The sequence below is a fragment of the Pleurodeles waltl genome, chromosome 10 (genome assembly GCF_031143425.1).
Source record: "Pleurodeles waltl isolate 20211129_DDA chromosome 10, aPleWal1.hap1.20221129, whole genome shotgun sequence".
Taxonomy (NCBI): Eukaryota; Metazoa; Chordata; class Amphibia; order Caudata; family Salamandridae; genus Pleurodeles; species Pleurodeles waltl.
The window spans coordinates 986,171,793-986,188,703 of NC_090449.1; positions in this window are offsets into that span (position 1 = coordinate 986,171,793).

Sequence of the window (16,911 nt, forward strand, 5' to 3'; positions counted from 1 at the left end):
CCTGCCAAGGACTGTGTCAGTGGATGTGATACTCCACTGTTTCTGGAGGGGGCTTTGTGCCCAGAGTGCTTCATCGTGCTCGTGGCGGACTCAGTAGCGTCAGTGCCCTTGGTGCTCATGGGCCAGCGGTGCTTCTGGCAGAAGTGTACTGTTCAGCGGTTCTTGTGGCAGTGGTGTCCTTGGCAGCGGTGCCTGTAGCGGAGGAGTCCGGTTCAGCGGTGCTTGTGGCAGCGGTGTCCTGTTCAGCGGCGCTTGTTGCGGCGAGGTCCTTGGCAGCGACTCAGCTGCTGGTGGTCCTGTCTGGCCCAGCGGGGCTGGTGCTGGTAGTCCTGTCTGGCCCAGCGGGGCTGGTGCTGGTGGTCCTGTCTGGCCCAGCGGGGCTGGTGCTGGCGGTCCTGTCTGGCCCAACGGGGTTGATGGCGGTGGCCTCCTGGCCAGGATGGCTGGTGCTGACGGTCCTGTCTGGCCCAGCGGGGATGATGGCAGTGGCCTCCTGGCCAGCGGAGATGATGTCGGTGGCATCCTGGGCAGCGGGGCTGATGGCGGTGGCTTCCTGGGCAGCGGGGATGATGGCGGTGGATGGCGGTGGCCTCATGGGTAGCGGGGATGATGGCGGTCGCCTCCTGGCCAGCGGGGATGATGGTGGTGGCATCCTGGACTTCGTGCTGCTCTTTCCAGACTTGCAGGGTTTCTTGTGCCCCTTCCCTACCTTGGAAGGTGTCGCAGCTGACTCCACAGTCCCACCTGTACCCCTGGGAGCAGCTTTGGTGGCTGGAGTCTTCCCCCTCTCCCGCCGAGCACTGGCCAACTTTTGATGTTTGACAGGTGGGGGACTGTCCGTGCTGTGGCTCCTTGCCACACTGGCTGCCCTGCTGCCTGGTGCACTCCAGAATCCGGTGACTACTGGCACCACTGGTCCTGGAGATGTTGTGACTGAGGTGCTAGGTTGGAACCTGGAGAGTCGGGCCCTAGGAGACTGCCGGGGTGGGGGAGGTGAGGGAAAGAGGTCAAGGGTGGACAGGAAAAGTTTCTTGGGAACACTGGGTCGGGTAGCTGGAGGGAGTTTGGGAGTGGAGGAAGAGGTGGTGGTTGTAGGAGGTGTACGTTTGGTGACTTTGGGTGAAGGTGCATGCGCTGGAGGCTGTCGTGAGGTGGATGGCTGTTGGGTGGGTGTGTGCCTGCATTTGTGTATCTTGGGAGGTGGTGTCACAGACACATTGGGAGAGGACACAGGGGAGGTGTGAATGGTAGTGGGAGTGGTGACTGCACGTGAGCGGGGTGTGGTGGTATGTGTGCAGGTGATGGAAGTAGTGGCTGTAGATGTAGTGCATGCAGGTGTGAGTGGAGACGAGACTTGGAGGGTGGAGGGAGACGAGGAGGAGGGGGACACAGTGGAGGCAGTGGATGTTGGTGTGTCTGCATGTGTGTGATGCTTGCGTGAGTGCCTGTGGGATGTGTGGTGCTTATGTTTGCCAGAGCTTCCTTTTTGTGTTGAGGTGTGTGCATGCTGGTCTGATGGTGATGGTGTGCTTGGGGTAGGCTGAGGTTCAGGGGTGTGGGTCTGGGTGGAGCTAGTTGGAGGGGGGAGGCTAGAGACAGGGACAATAGCTGCCATCAGTGCTGAGGCCAGAGTCTGAAAAGCTCGCTGAAGGGCTGTCTGACCAGAATGAATGCCCTCCAGGAATGCATTTGTTTGTTGCAACTGCCTCTCTACACCCTGGATGGCATTCAAAATGGTAGACTGCCCAACAGTGAGGGACCTGAGGAGGTCAATGGCCTCCTCACTGAGGGCAGCAGGGGTGCCTGGGGCGAAGGTGATGCCCACACTCCTGGGTGAGCGGGCACGGAACAAAGGCTGAGGGGCTGCTAGGAGGGCGGTGCTGGTAGGGGGGGGTGGTGGCTGTACCTGTAGATGCGAGGGGCACAGATATGGCCGCCACCACAAGGGAGCTCCGATCAGAGGATGAGTCCGTATCACTGGTGTCAGCTCTTGTCCCCGCCGTGGAGCTCCCCTCGCCCTCCGTCCCACTGCTGAATTCTGAGTCCGTAGTCTCGCCCTCCAGGGCCATGTGGGATGCAGCTCCCTCCTGCTCCTGTGCCACTGCTCCTCCACCTGATGATGCTAATGCACACAAGAACAGGGAGACCACAAAAAGGGGGGGGACGACAGAAGAAAGACATGTTGAGTGCATGCATTACCGCTACCGTTGGCGGATACGACAGACACAGAAACCCCCTGCACTACGCCGTGCACTTGGGGTCCACTGTTCAATCCCTGGGACATGGCCTACAAGGCTATGGCTGACATCTGCACACATAGATGTCACAGGAGCCTGACTAGGTGTAGTTGGCACTGTACACAGGTGGGGTGCCACAGGGTCTGCCAGAAGAAGTGGACCTAACTAGTACACTCGCCCTGGGCTATGGAAACCCACAGCCCACCTCCCCCACCCAGACACATCCACTGCGCACTGAATCAGCTGAATGAGAGTGTACTCATCCCCTTGTGGCTGCTGTGATGCCCTCAAGCGCTCATCCAACTCCGGGTACGCCACCGCCAGGATCCTGACCACCAGGGGGGTCATGGTGCGACGGGCACCCCTCCCACGTTCAGAGGCCATCCCCAGATGGGCCTCCGCCATCTTCTTGCTCCAGCGGCGAATGTCCTCCCATCTCTTACGGCAGTGGGTGCTCCGTCTGTGATAGACCCCAAGGGTCCGGACATCCTTGGCGCTGGCATGCCAGATGTCCTTCTTCTGGTGGGCACTGACCTACATGAATTGTACAGGGGGAAAAGAAAAGTTATTACCAACTGCACCATCACAGTCATTGGCCCCCATGACCCCTGCCATGTGGCACATGCACTCACCGTTGTTTCATGCACGCCACAATCTCCCCCTCCTTCGTTCATCCACCCCACTCCACACAGGCATAACCCATACAGCATGCTCCCTATGTATTTACCTGTTTGTCTGGAGGACCGTAGAGTAGCGTGTACTGGGGGAGGACCCCATCCATGAGTTTCTCCAACTCCTCCATGGTGAAGGCAGGGGCCCTTTCTCCAGACGCACGAGCCATTGTCTCTTCCAGACTGAGGTCACAGCAGCACTTGCAGTGTAGGTCCTCTCCTGTCGAAGATCAGGTATCGAGTGATTTAACAGATAGAAAATGACAGTCACGTCCGCAGCGGTGCGTACCGTCCACGCCGGCGTACATCGTCATTGGCTCCTGGGACCCATAGGGTCCAATGTTAACCAATGCAGAATTGCGCCGCAGTCTTCGACCGCCTACCGCAATGGTGCACAATGTCAGCGCAATTACCTCACATCACATTGTCCCACTTTACAGGTCAGGCAGCCGCCATTTCAGGGGCCCACATGGCTTAATTTTAAACTGCTTCACACATACCTAGGCCTTGCCTCAACACTCATACATGCAAATTTCAGATTATGAATCGTGTTCTGTGTAAGCTGTGGGTACGTACCTCTGAGTTGGTTGACTCTGTGCTTGCTGTTGTCCTTCATATGCACCGTCCGCTGGGACATGTGAGGAGATGGCGGCAAGGGAGGAAAGACATGTGATCATCACCTACGGGCTTGATCGTGCCACAATCCTGGAACTGTGTGCCCAGTTGGAGCCGGACCTGATGTCAGCTATCCGCCATCCCACAGGAATCCCCCTCTAGTGCCGGTGCTGTCAGTACTCCATTTCCTTGCAAGTGGGTCATTTCAAACAACAGTGGCCTTTGCATCAGGGATGTCCCAGCCTATGTTTTCCAACGTGTTGTCCAGAGTGTTGTCTGCCCTGCTGAAACACATGCGGAGCTACATCATTTTCCTTCAGGTGGAGGATTTGCCTACAGTGAAAGGTGATTTCTATGCCCTGGGACATATGTGGCTTTGGTACCCCCGCAGGAGTGAACAGGTGTACAGAAACCGGAAGAGTTATCACTCGATGAATGTGCAGATGGTGTGTTTGTGGCATTTACCGCCAATGTTGTAATGATCCCCTTAGTCACTTTTTCGGAGATTTTCATCAGCAGCGCGAACCTGCAAGTCAGGCCGGGTTGCGGTTAAGGCAAGCCAGCTAGAGTTAACACAGCAGGTCATTCCCTTTATGGAGCTTTTCTCCAAAAATTCTCCAAACTTCTGGATCTTCTTCCAGATGTTCCTTTAAGGTTCTTTTGAGGTCCGCAGCTCACCCTAAGGTTACAGAAGCTCTGAGATGCTCCTTGAGGATGTGGACTACAACTCCCACAATGCACCTGGCGCAAACTCCTTTTTGACCAGGGGACAGTGGTCAGTTGGTTGGTTTCTTCCATAGTTGGTGCAGGGGCCTCTGGTTAGCAAGTTTACACCTGCAGCAAAAACGGACTCCCTTCTTGAATCAGTTGAAGGCAGGCAAAGTCCTTCTTGTGGTGAAGCCCAAGTGTGCATCTTGTGCAGTCCTCCAGAGTGCAGTGTCCAGGTGCAGGCCAGGGGTCCTTCTTCTTCTGTAGTTCTTCCTGGTAGGGATCGGAGGTGTGGGTGCAGGTCTGCCAGTTTTATCCTTGCTCCTGGGTGAAAAGCAGGGGGGTCCGGGTTCTCCATTCAGGTGCAGGGTCCTTCCCCCTGTGATTTTTGGAGGTTACATCTGGCTGAGCCCGCACACTGGTTTAACTAAAAGTCCTAAACACACCCCTCTCCTGCCCTCTCCTAATCTGATCAAGGGGCACCTAATTGTCTGGGTTTGCAAGATGTGAGGGTGTTGCTGGGTTGCTCCAAATGTCCTTCTCTGCCTTTGAAGACCAGTTTGGCAGCCCTCCCCCTTCCTGTTTCCTCGTCTTCTGAGGGGAGATCTCCTCCCCCAGGCACATCTCTTTGTGTGGACCCATGGCACTTCACACCTCATCAAGGCAGCCTGGCCAGGCAGCCAGAGGCTGGCCAATCAGAGAAAAGCAGCAAAAACACTGCAGGGCTGAAGTTGGCAACGTTTCAGGTAAAGTTTAAAACTCTTTACCTGAACAAGTTATATTAAATCCCGCAACTGGAAGTTGTGGGATTTATTATAACAATTAATTTGATACCAAACTTGAGGTATGTTTTACTTAAGGGGACTTTTAAAATTAAAACAAAGTCTCCCTATGCTAGCTCACTACTATGAGGGAAAAACAAATGAGGCTGTTTCATCTCATCAGGGCTTATAAAACTATTTGTATAAGGTCCCTGCTTATAGTTACATGGCACCCAGCCCTAAGGACACATAGGGCACACCTTTGGGGGTGACATATGTAAAAATAAGGTAGTTTAAGACTTTGGAACTACTTTTAGTTCAAAAGTCGAATTTGCATGTAATTTGAAATGAAAAGCAGCCAGCAAGGCAGACCTGCCTTTAAAATGACACTGGGCACCTCAGCAGTGCACCTATGGGGGCACCACCTATGCTGGGGTCCCCAAACCTACATGCCCTACCATATACTAGGAACTTATAGGTAGGTTAATTTTGCCAATTATAATTAGCCTAATTTGCATATCCACTTTACACAGAGCACTGGCCCTGGGACTGGTAAGCAGTATCCAGGGCACAGCCAAGAGTCAGTAACCACCAGTATCTGTACAAAACGTTTGGGGGTGGTCAGTGCAAATAGGAGGACTTTCCTACAGTGCGATACATATCTGAGTTTAATCCATCGTTATTTTGCTTGCCACGTCACCCCAGTTCAGACCCAGCCATATGCAAATCAGTCTTGACCCTGCAACTGTGGGAGCAAACCAGCCCAAACTGCCAAGCCTGGTCCTCCCTGGACAGGATTCAAGTATCCTAGGATCTGTTTCAGGGTATCACCCTTCATCAGCCAGGCTAGCTTGAATCCAGTGGCACAGCAAGCAAGGGACCCACGTCTGGGCATACCCTAGCCACTAAGGGTACACAAGGCAATATCACAAAATAAAATGATGGACGGAGTGTTAAAACTTTTCAAACACTTACCCCTATCACAGATCTGAGTTTAATCCATCGTTATTTGCTTGCCACGTCACCCCAGTTCAGACCCAGCCAAATGCAAATCAGTCTTGACCCTGCTCCCTATAGGAGCAGACCAGCCCGAACTGCCAAGCCAGGTTCTCCCTGGACAGGATTCAAGTATCCTATGACCGGTTTCAGGGAATCACCCTTCATTAGCCAAGATAGCTTGAATCCAGTGGTGAAGCAAGCAAGGGACCCATGTCTGGGCATACCCTAGCCACTTAGGTCGCACAAGGCAATATCCCAAAATAAAAATGATGGACGGAGTGTTGAAACTTTTCAATCACTCACCCAGTCACAGATCTGAGTTTAATCCATTGTCATTTTCTTGCCACGTCACCCCAGTTCAGACCCAATCATATGCAAATCAGTCTTGACCCTGCTCCCTATAGGAGCAGACCAGCCCGAACTGCCAAGCTAGGTCTTCCCTGGACAGGATTCAAGTATCCTAGGATTGGTTTCAGGATATCTCCCTTCATCAGCCAGGCTAGCTTGAATACAATGGCGCAGCAAGCGAGGGACCCACGTCTGGGCATACCCTAGCCACTTGGCTGATTTTGTTTTGTAATTGTCACTCCAAGTGGGAAGGGTATGCCTTGATGTTTGTCCCGTGCTCACTATGCCACAAGATTCAAGCTAGCTTGGCTGATTAGGGGTGATACAGCGAAACCGGTTCCAGGATGCTTGTTGTTGGCCCAGGGAGGACTTGGTCTGGCAGTTCGGGATAGACTGTTCCCCTGGGGAACATGGCCAAGACTGATTTGCATATGGCTGGGTCCAAACTGGAATGGCATGGTGAGCAAAAAAACTGATGGATTAATCCCAGATCTGTGACTCAGGGTGAATGTTTGATTTGTTCTGCATTCTGTCCATCAACTGTTCTTTTTGCAACTTTCTAAAAGTGGCAGTTCTAAAATTATAATTGACAATCCAGCCTCACCGTTAAAGAGGACTTTAAATTACAATTCAAACCTGCTACCAACCCAAAATTTGTAATCAATAAATGTAACATATAGCCCAAAGATTCCCTATGGCAGCATCCAGCTGCAGTGAAAATGGTTATGGGGATATTTTACTCTAAGAACATGAATACCATTAATTTCTTCATGACCTAGTTTTAGATATCTACAGACTGCCTTTATGGGCAATCGGGCCTACATATGGTTACCTTACTATTATTTAAAAGGAAGATTTAGGCCTGTCAGAAGGTCTAATGTGCGGTTTAAGACTATCATAGGCAGGCTACCTCTGTGCAGCTACCAAGCTGCTCACAACGGGAGTCTCTCACATACAGCCTGTACCCATGCACACATGTGTGTACACATGTGTTCACTTGTAACCTGCCCAGTGCCCCTTACCCTAGCTGCCTCTCACCTGTCTTATCTTAAAAAGCGGACACTGGTGGTAAAAATGTGCAGTCTAGTTTACCTTGAAAGTACTGGGACTCAGATTAATCCACAATGAAGGTCGAAATATCTGGCGATCAAAAGCAAAAATGTGGGTACACAAAATGTGTGGTCCCAGTTGCAACATTTTCTGTATTTGCTGAACTGCACCTTCTAAGGTACAGATTAAGGGCTTGATTTATATCTTGGCAGTAACAGTCCCGCTGTCAATTTTCAATTGGATTTCCTATCCGTCTACAAGTTGGTCCGCCTGCTCTATTTAGATATTGGTGGGACCATAGATGAAAGACCGGTGATGAACCACTGTCACCACCATGAATTTCCATCTACGCCGAATAGGCAAAAGCTGCTGGCGGTGGAACTCCAACTACTTTTAACGTTGAGCCAATCACATAGGGGGTAATTCTGACCCTGGCGGTCTTGGACCGCCAGGGCCACGAATGACGGAAGCACCGCCAACAGGCTGGCGGTGCTTCAATCCCCATTCCGACTGCGGCGGTAAAGCCGTGGTCGGATTGCCGGGGCCGGCGGTCATTCGCCGTTTTTGCCCCGGCTGGGAGAATCCGCCAGGGCAGCGCTGCCTTGGGGATTCTGACCCCCGTACCACCAGCCTCTTTCTGCCGGTTTCACCGCCAGGAAGAGGTTGGCGGTAACGGGTGTCCTGGGGCCCCTGGGGGCCCCTGCACTGCCCATGCCACTGGCATGGCCAGTGCAGGGGCCCCCTAACAGGGCCCCATCGCGCTTTTCACTGTCTGCATGGCAGACAGTGAAAAGCGCGACGGGTGCAACTGCACCCGTCGCACCGCCGCAACACCGCCGGCTCCATTCGGAGCCAGCTCCTGTGTTGCGGCCTCATTCCCGCTGGGCCGGCAGGCGCTAACTTGGTTAGCGCCTGCCAGCCCAGCGGGAATGTCAGAATGGGGGCCGCTGAATTTTGCCCGCATGGCGGCCAAATGCCGGTTTCCGCCTGGCGGGCGGCGGTAGCCGCCCGCCAGAGTTGGAATCACCCCCATAGTGCCTTCCCCATGACGTGACTGTGGCGGCTAAGCTTCACACTTAAGTTGGTGGATTGAGAGGGATAAAAGGAGAAAACGTACCTTTTCAAGTTTTTTCAGTTCCTGCCACAATAGACCCGGTCATTCAAGTCCTGCAATTGCTGCTCCTGGAACAAGACAAAAATCAACCCCATTGGCACTGTAACAGAAGGTAAGTCACTGCTTAACATGTCATTCTCAGAATTGGTGCTGTATATTAGCACTGGATTCAAGCTTAATTAACAAATACTTGCAAGCAATAGTACAATGATGTGCAATGCTTATGTGTATAATGCCATAGTTAGAAAAATGTTTAAAAACACACCATAAGATATTACTAACACCCACCAATCTGCTATTAACTGCCTCAATGGCAATGGACACCCACACCAAAGGTCACAGCAATCCCAAATATAAATGCATCCATACAGGCGTGTGCAATAATTTTCTCTAAACTACCATAACCTTTACATAAATAGTATACCCAACAGGAACTACACAAGTCCATGAAAATGTATTGATTGCACTACAAAATGGGTGTACACAGAATGTACAACCAATCTGACCTCTAAACTGCAAACATGTCAAAGATGAATGAAGGATACATGTCCCCTTGGTTTGTGCAATTGTTGCCAAACATTAGATGTCATTTAACGTGTTATGTTCCCTGTGTAATGCATGTGCATGCTATTGACACATTGTGTTAAAATGGACACATGTACATTCTCCAGTCACAATAACAGAAACACAAATAATTTTGATGTAAGTGTTCAGTACATGCTGAATGCGTGCATCAAAATTAACATTTCCACCACAAATGTACAACGCCAATGTATGTATTGGGTAATGATATTTGAACATTAACTTTGACCACAAAACATTTGCCAAATCTACATATTAAACCACCTTCAAGGCACTCAAACCTGGCTTCCTAATCATCAGTGTCTCATGCCTACAGGTAACTCAAGTCAAGTTTATTGTCTGATTAATTAAAATCAATACAATCATAAAACAAGTGATAAAGACAAGCTCATAACTGTTATGCATATATGAACATCCAGGATCAGCATAATCAAGTCATTCTCAAGAAAGAATATTAAGGTGCTTAGTATGGATTGCCTCTTCTTTTGTTTCTAAACAATATTGTGCAGTTATATAGGTACTGCTACGTGCAGCTCAAATTGTACAGTGCAATTTACTGGAACGTAATTAGCATTTTCTAATACCTGATTAATTAAAACCATCACTTTTAACACACATTGATATAATAATCTTGTGACAATTACTTATTTATGATAATTGAATTCTGGGCATAACCAATCGTTCTTGAACCTGTACTAAAAGGAGTGCTAAAGTGCTTGGTGGTGATTATCTGATGTTTGACCTCTGAACCCCTGCCGTGTGATGGCCAGCTTGAGCAGAGCACCGCTCTACTGCTAGATTTGCCATTCTGAGTAAAACAGATTATTCATCGGATTTATAGGACTTTAAAACTGAGCTGCATGTCCCTTGAGTTCAAACTGGTGCTGAGAGTTCCTGGCATAACCCGGTAGCACTATTCAGGAATTACCACTTGAGTTGAAGATTGGGGAGCACTGGCAAGTCCAGACAGAGCTGATGCCAGAAATTTGGAATTTAGCTGTGGATCACCAGGGTTCAAATGTGCTACGAGGGCTTCCCTGCATGTCCAAATAGTTCTGTCTTTAAAGATCCTCTTCCCAAATTTCTGCCTAAGATTCCGCCACTGAGGGCAGATGCAAACCACATGAATAAGGTTTTCCTCCTGGCTATTGCAATGCCTACACAGGGATAACTGCGGGTGCTTCCATGCTGGTATATTCGCCAAAGTCAGTATGCTGCCCCGAAGCAGAGTCATCAATCTATGTTTCAAATCCACAGGTATGGAATTGAAAGGTATGGCTCTGGAGCCAAAGAGGTGTAGTGCTTTATGTCCATCCATTCATGTGAGCATTCACTAAATTGGATTGTATCTTCAATAGAGACATTAATTTTGCAGTCCTATTGGTTCAATTTTAAAGTAATGATTTGTCACACCAGTCTCCCATAGTTCTTTCAAATTCAGTACCTTGATGGAAGTGTACAAATAATTATTATATATCGATAGTCGGTTGTTTTGGAGGGCTGACCAAAGGGCACTATTCAAGATGTCTTGGGCATGGCTGATCTTGTACAAGGTCTTAATTGATACAGCGCTTCTGGACAGGTATTGTTTCACTAAACAAAATTATATGCCTAGATGGGCTAGACATGTAAGTCGAGGTAGATTGAAAACTTGCCTGAACGTATTAATTTGGATTCTGTCAATAGTCAGAGCATCCAGACCTCCAATGGCCACCCTAGCATAGGTGAGAGTTGGTAGTAACTTTGAGGTGATGACTGCTAGAAGTGGGTGGAAGGAAGCCCCATCTAATTTCCTTGCCAGGGTGGTAAAAGCATATGTTAAAGCCAATCCCTTCTTTCAGATGTGCTGCTTCTGTTGCATGAAAAATCCTTGAGTATCAAAGTGCATACCCAAGTACTTGTAGTGCGATACTGATTCCAGCTGGATATCATTTAAGTACAAATTCAGAGCACAGCTTGATTGAATGCCAAGTAGCATTGTTTTTGTCTCAGCCATATTGGTCTCCAGGTGATTAGACCTTGTATAACTGCTGAGCGCGTTCAGCAATTTTTTAAGACCCACCTAAGTGTGACTGAATAGGACAATGTCATCAGCATGGCAAGTGGACACGGTGAGAAGGACCCAGACGAGGTGGATGAGACATTTCTGCATATAGGATTGGTGTAAGGTTTGCCATAAAAAGATTAAATCGTTGTGAGGCTAACACACAGCCCTGTTTTAAACCTTGATGTGTGGAATTTTTAGAGACAGCCTAGTAAGTCCAGGAAGCCCCAGGATGTCAATTTGCCCCAGAGCAGCTCTCTACTGTCGCTGTTGAAAGCAGCTTTAAAATCAATGGCGCCAAAATGTAAATTCTTCTTCCGGTGTTTTCATTGTTCAGCCAGGAAGGCGGTAACTAAGATATTGGTTGTTGTGCCCACTTCTTTCCTGAAACCAGTTTGATCTGGAGAAATTATATTGCTTGTTAAATTTAATGGCCCACTCAGATAAGGATAAGTCTGCTAGAAGCAGGGAAATGTAATGTTTAGCCTCTGAATCAAGGAGAGCTATTAGCCTCTAATTGGCTGGATTTGCCTTATCCCCTCCTTTGTAGTTTGGATCTATAATGAATCCTCTACAGGTTTCTAAAATGGCACAGCTTAACTGGACTTCCTGGTGTAGTGATACTAGGACCCCTGACCAAAATTCTGCATCCTCTTTAGAAATGGCCTGTGGTATCCCATTCAGCACCGGAGCATCACCACTGCGACCCATTTGAAGCATTTTGTAGATTAAAGATGGAGTGTATGTGAGATCGTTTTCTCCTGCAGACACCATCTGAACCTATTTGTGGATGCATGATTGTTTGAGACAAAGGCAGCTCCACTGTGAAGCTTTACTGAAAAGGTTGCAGTAAGATAATTCAGCCACGCAATTTCTGTAATGTTTGAGTTATTTATGCTTCTGCTTCTGAGATTGAAGTTGTTTATGATTTCCCAGAATTGGCTAGGGTTGCTCTGACTGGCACTGAACATTATTATAGAGTAAAAATGAACTTTTCCTGTGATTGTTTCTAACCACAGCTGCTTCCTATCAGCTTTGTTTGCGGTTTTCAGTTTCTCTCATAGTATGGAGTTTTCCGGCTGGGCTTTCAGGAACCTTACCAATTTCCGTTGCTCTTTTTTGAGCGCAACACAATATTTCGAGAGGCAAGTTAACCCTGTGGCCAAGTGTAATTGACCCTTATGTTGACAAGGGGTTCGATAATATTCACATAATTTTCTTTTCAAAATGGACTCAAACATCTGTTGGGTGAACTTGTGTTCTTATACTGCTGATCATGATCTCTTTGGCCACTGATGAAAGGTCCGCAGTTCTTTAATTCTTTCTGCTGACCACCGCAAGCGCTTAAAGTTCGCAGTTACCATAGCACCCACTTTTTCAGGGCCTTGTGTGTGGGCGGGTGGAGTTATTCCTGTCAACAGGAGTTGGAACAAATGATCACTAGAAGTGCTTGAACTTGATTACAATTGCTTTACCAGGGGAATCAGTGGCAGTGGAAGAATTGTGTAGCTGATAATTGATCGTGACTTATACGTATAACTTGGGGGGGTGTCCTCCAAAAATCTCCTAATTTTTAGAAGTTCGAATGAGGAGACTAGCTGTTCTCTGTGGTGGTCCCGTTGCTTTCAGGTGAGTCTGGGGCAGGACATTCCAAAATGAGTTATCGGTGTTCATCACCTCTATTAAACATGAGAGATTAGAATTAAAGTTGCACGTCATTATTATATCCCAAGCTGGCTGAAGCTTTCTCTGTTGTGGCCTTCTTTTTGCTAACATTTGGGAGTATGTAGATGCTAAACAATAAGACGGGTGGCCTGCCTTCCTGTGACCAGTTGCTGATTTTTATGATATGGAAACCGGGGTCCCCACATGATACTTCCTCAGTGAGAATGTCCAGGCACAGGATACATAGACTGCTAGGCCACCTCCAGGCCTGCCATATTGTGCTGACTTGAAGGCCTTAGATTGATAGGATATGTAATCATCTATAGGAAGGTCAATTTAGGACAAGGTTTCTTGGAGGGCTAATATAGCTGCATTTTTCCAGATCTTTGGGGGAGAACCATTCAATAGCAGCACATTTACTCCAGCAATGTTCCAGGATATAAATCGTAGGACCTCCAGTTTACAGGGGAGTGTAGTTGAGCTTATTAATCCTACAGGCGGTGGTGCATTTAGGGCTGGAGGAAGCTAGTCCCATCGTGGCTTGGCCATGCTTGGGCAGTAAGTACTGAAATTTGTGTCTTCTAGATGTACAGAGATTTTGCCTTTTGCACCCCTCAGTACCAATTTAGCGTTTGTACCTGGCAAAGGGGATGGATTACTTTGTTGCAACAATGGATATGGATATCTGGAGATCTGCGGTCTATAGAGCATGATCCCCCAACTCTCAAAGATTGCAGCTGAAGAAAGAATTAAGGCCCATATTTATACTTTTTGACGCAAACCAGTGCCGGCGCTGGTTTGCGTCAAGAAATTTACCGCCTGCTAACACCATTCGTACGCATAAGGCAGGCGTCTTATTTATGGATTGACATTAGCCGGCACTTCGGGCTGGTCAGAGTAAAAAAAAATGACTCTAACCAGGCAGCGCCGGTGTAGGGAAAAATGGGGGTTGTGCATCAAAAAATGGTGCAAGTCAGGTTAGAGTAAAAAATTCATGGCTCTAACATTTTTTAACGCACAAACCCCATTGAAATGACTACTGTCTTAGCAAAGGCAGGAGTCATGACCCCTTGCCCAATGGCCATGCCCAGGGGACTTATGTCCCCTGGGCATGGCCAATGGTCACAGTGGCATGTAGGGGGGCCAAAGTTAGGCCCCCCTATGCCACTTAAAAAAAAAAAAATTATCCTTACCTCTACTTACCTGGGATGGGTCCCCCATCCATGGGTGTCCTCCAGGGGTGGGCGAGGGTGTCAGGGGGTGGCCCAGGGGGCAGGGGAGGGCACCTCTGGACTGCTTCCATGGTCAGAGACCATGGAAATGAGCCCACAGGCCCCTTAACGCCTGCCCTCACCCAGGGCTGTGCGCCGTTTTTTAAGGCCCGCCCCCTCCTGTGTGTCAAAATGACGCGGGAGTATAAATAAGGCGCACAGGCCTTAAAGTCATTTTTGGGACGGGAACGCCTTACTTGCATTTCATTAACGCAAGGCAGTTTCCCGCATCCAGAAAATGATGCACACGAGGACTGTTGATGTTCGCGGGGTTGGGCATCATATTATAAATATGGTGCACGGTTTGCGCCATATGTGCGTCAATATTTTTGATGCACATTTGCCGCAAACAGAGTATAAATATGCCCCTAAGTCCACTATTTCATTTGTTTTCCATGTTGTTAAAGTGGATTCTGATCAATGACTGCTATTGGCTGACCGAAATTCCACTGCTAATAGATCTGCTGAGGTTAAGGCGTTGAGCTCAGGGATTGCTTCTAGTAATCTCAATATGTTACCTCGGTTGAGAATATCATGCCGAACTTTGGTGACATATTCTGTTTGAAATATTAGTTTGAGCAGCCTACTGTCATTACTATATGATGCAGGCTGTAGGTGTGAGGCTTTTGAAGTACCCCCTGAAGGTAGCTTTCCTTGATTGTCCACCTCTAGGGGATAAGATACTCTTGGTTGCAAGCTTGGAGAGTTTTCTCTTGTGGATCTTTTTAGGGCTTTAGTTGAAGAGTGTGGAACAGCCCTTAGTGAGCTTGAGGGTTTTAGAGAGATGGTGCAACCCTGGCTATTGATACAAATGGAAAGAGGATTACGATGTGAAGAGTCTACCTTCAATTCATTGCGCACTGTATACAATGGATTATTGCTGTACAGCTGGGGCCGCTGTGCTGGGCACACTTCTGTGCTAAGTTGGGGTGGTAAGCCACTGTCCTGAGTTGCTAGACAGGTTCTGAGGTTCCTTTCCTAGTAATCGGCATTGGCCTCCCATTCAGTCATGTGCACTTGGTCCTCAAACAGGGGTACATTGGTTTGATCCTGCATGTTGCACACAAGATGATTTGCTACTTGAAGTAGGCTAGCTGAGGGAGCACTGTTACTTACACCCTGGACCACCTCCCGGCTTTGAAATAGTGCTTTAGCTCTATCAATGTGCTGTGGTGCTGTCGCTGAGTCCTCAGTTGAGGTGGTGGTCAACATTTCTATACCATCCCAAAGGCTAGTAGACACATTTGCCACCATACGTCTTGTGCCTGCTATGATGGCAAATACTGGATAGTTTTGTTTGGGGACTGGCTCCTTAGACTGTATGTATGTGTCTTGCTTTCCTTATATGTTTACATTGCCTCTTGGTGAGCTTGGAGAAAGATGACCCTCTATTGGTTGAGGCAACCAGTTTGGGTATCAGTTCAAGAGTCGGCCCATAAGGCTTATATATTATGAGGTTTGATAGCTCTTCTTGGGATTCCATTTCAGGCATCAGTTTGAGAGTGGTCCCAAATAGTTTTACTTGATTGGTGGAGTTTGATTGCTCTTCATGTTATTCTAGTGGAGCTAAGGGTACTTGCTGTATATCTGGTGAACTGCCACTACGATTGTTGATGTTTGATTAATTTTTGATGGTAGCTCCATTTGGTTGAATGATGTCTGACAAGAGTTCCAGTAGAGAGGGCAGTTTATCTAGTATCAGAACACATGCACATTTTATTGGTCCTAGAGCATATTCAGCTCGTATCCTCGTGATTAGAAAAGTTAATGCTTCCAACTTTTGATTGATGCTAGAAATGTGCTTAACCATAAAATTAATTATATTGATCTGTGTGTCTAGTTTATCCAACTGAAAATTCAGTGCCTCAATGGATGACTGCTAGATCATTAGAAGACTTTCCCGCCAATGCGGGGTAATTTGTGCACATTTGCCTGGTACCGTGGAGGGCTCATACACATGCACTGACAGAGGCATGAAAGGAGATGGAGATTGTGTGCAGAAGTGCTTCCATGCCAGACTGAAGAGGTCCCAATACTTGAACTTCTTGAACTCTAGGAAGGCTTTCGCATTGCTCCCTGAATGTTTGTTCTCATATCCTGCCCATCTAGGATGTAATTTGTGCCATGGATGTTATTCTCCTTTGATAAATGATCACCTGGTTCTGCCCCATTGCATAATTTCCCTTTTGATTGCACTGATCCAGAAGAGGTGAGATATCCTTGGCCTGGTGGAAACGTTGGACGTTGACTCAAATATACCAAACACAGCTTCAGACATTGTATGAAAAATGCACACCTCCAGAAATCCTTGCCTGTGTTGGGTGTGTTTCAAACGTCATGTTGATGACAAACAGCACTGCTGTAAAAAAAAAATGGTTAAACCATAGGATTAGCTACATACAATAACTCATGCCTCCTTGATGCTGCTGTTAGCCCTCAACTGCCTATCAAACTCTAGGTATACCACCGCAAGGAGCCAGGCCATTCAGGGGGTCAGCATGCACTTTCCTCGTTGAGAGGCCTGGCCGAGCTGGACTTCTTCTGACTTTCTGGTCTATCATCAGAGATCATTCCACCTCTTCCTACAATGCAGGCAGTGCCAATTAAAGACCCCCAGGGTCCGCACCTCCTTTGCGATGGCCTTCCACAATTCTCCCTTCTAATGGGTGTTCACCTGTATGGATGAGAACAAAATACAACAAAATACATTTTGAGTGATTTATTTTGTCTGTAGTGAAGTGACACAATTTTGGTGCATCTCTCATGTGTATTCCCTGATCAGTCAATACAGATTATTTACAAACATTTCACAGTTGCTAAGAAACACTAATTTGCAGTGATCTGTG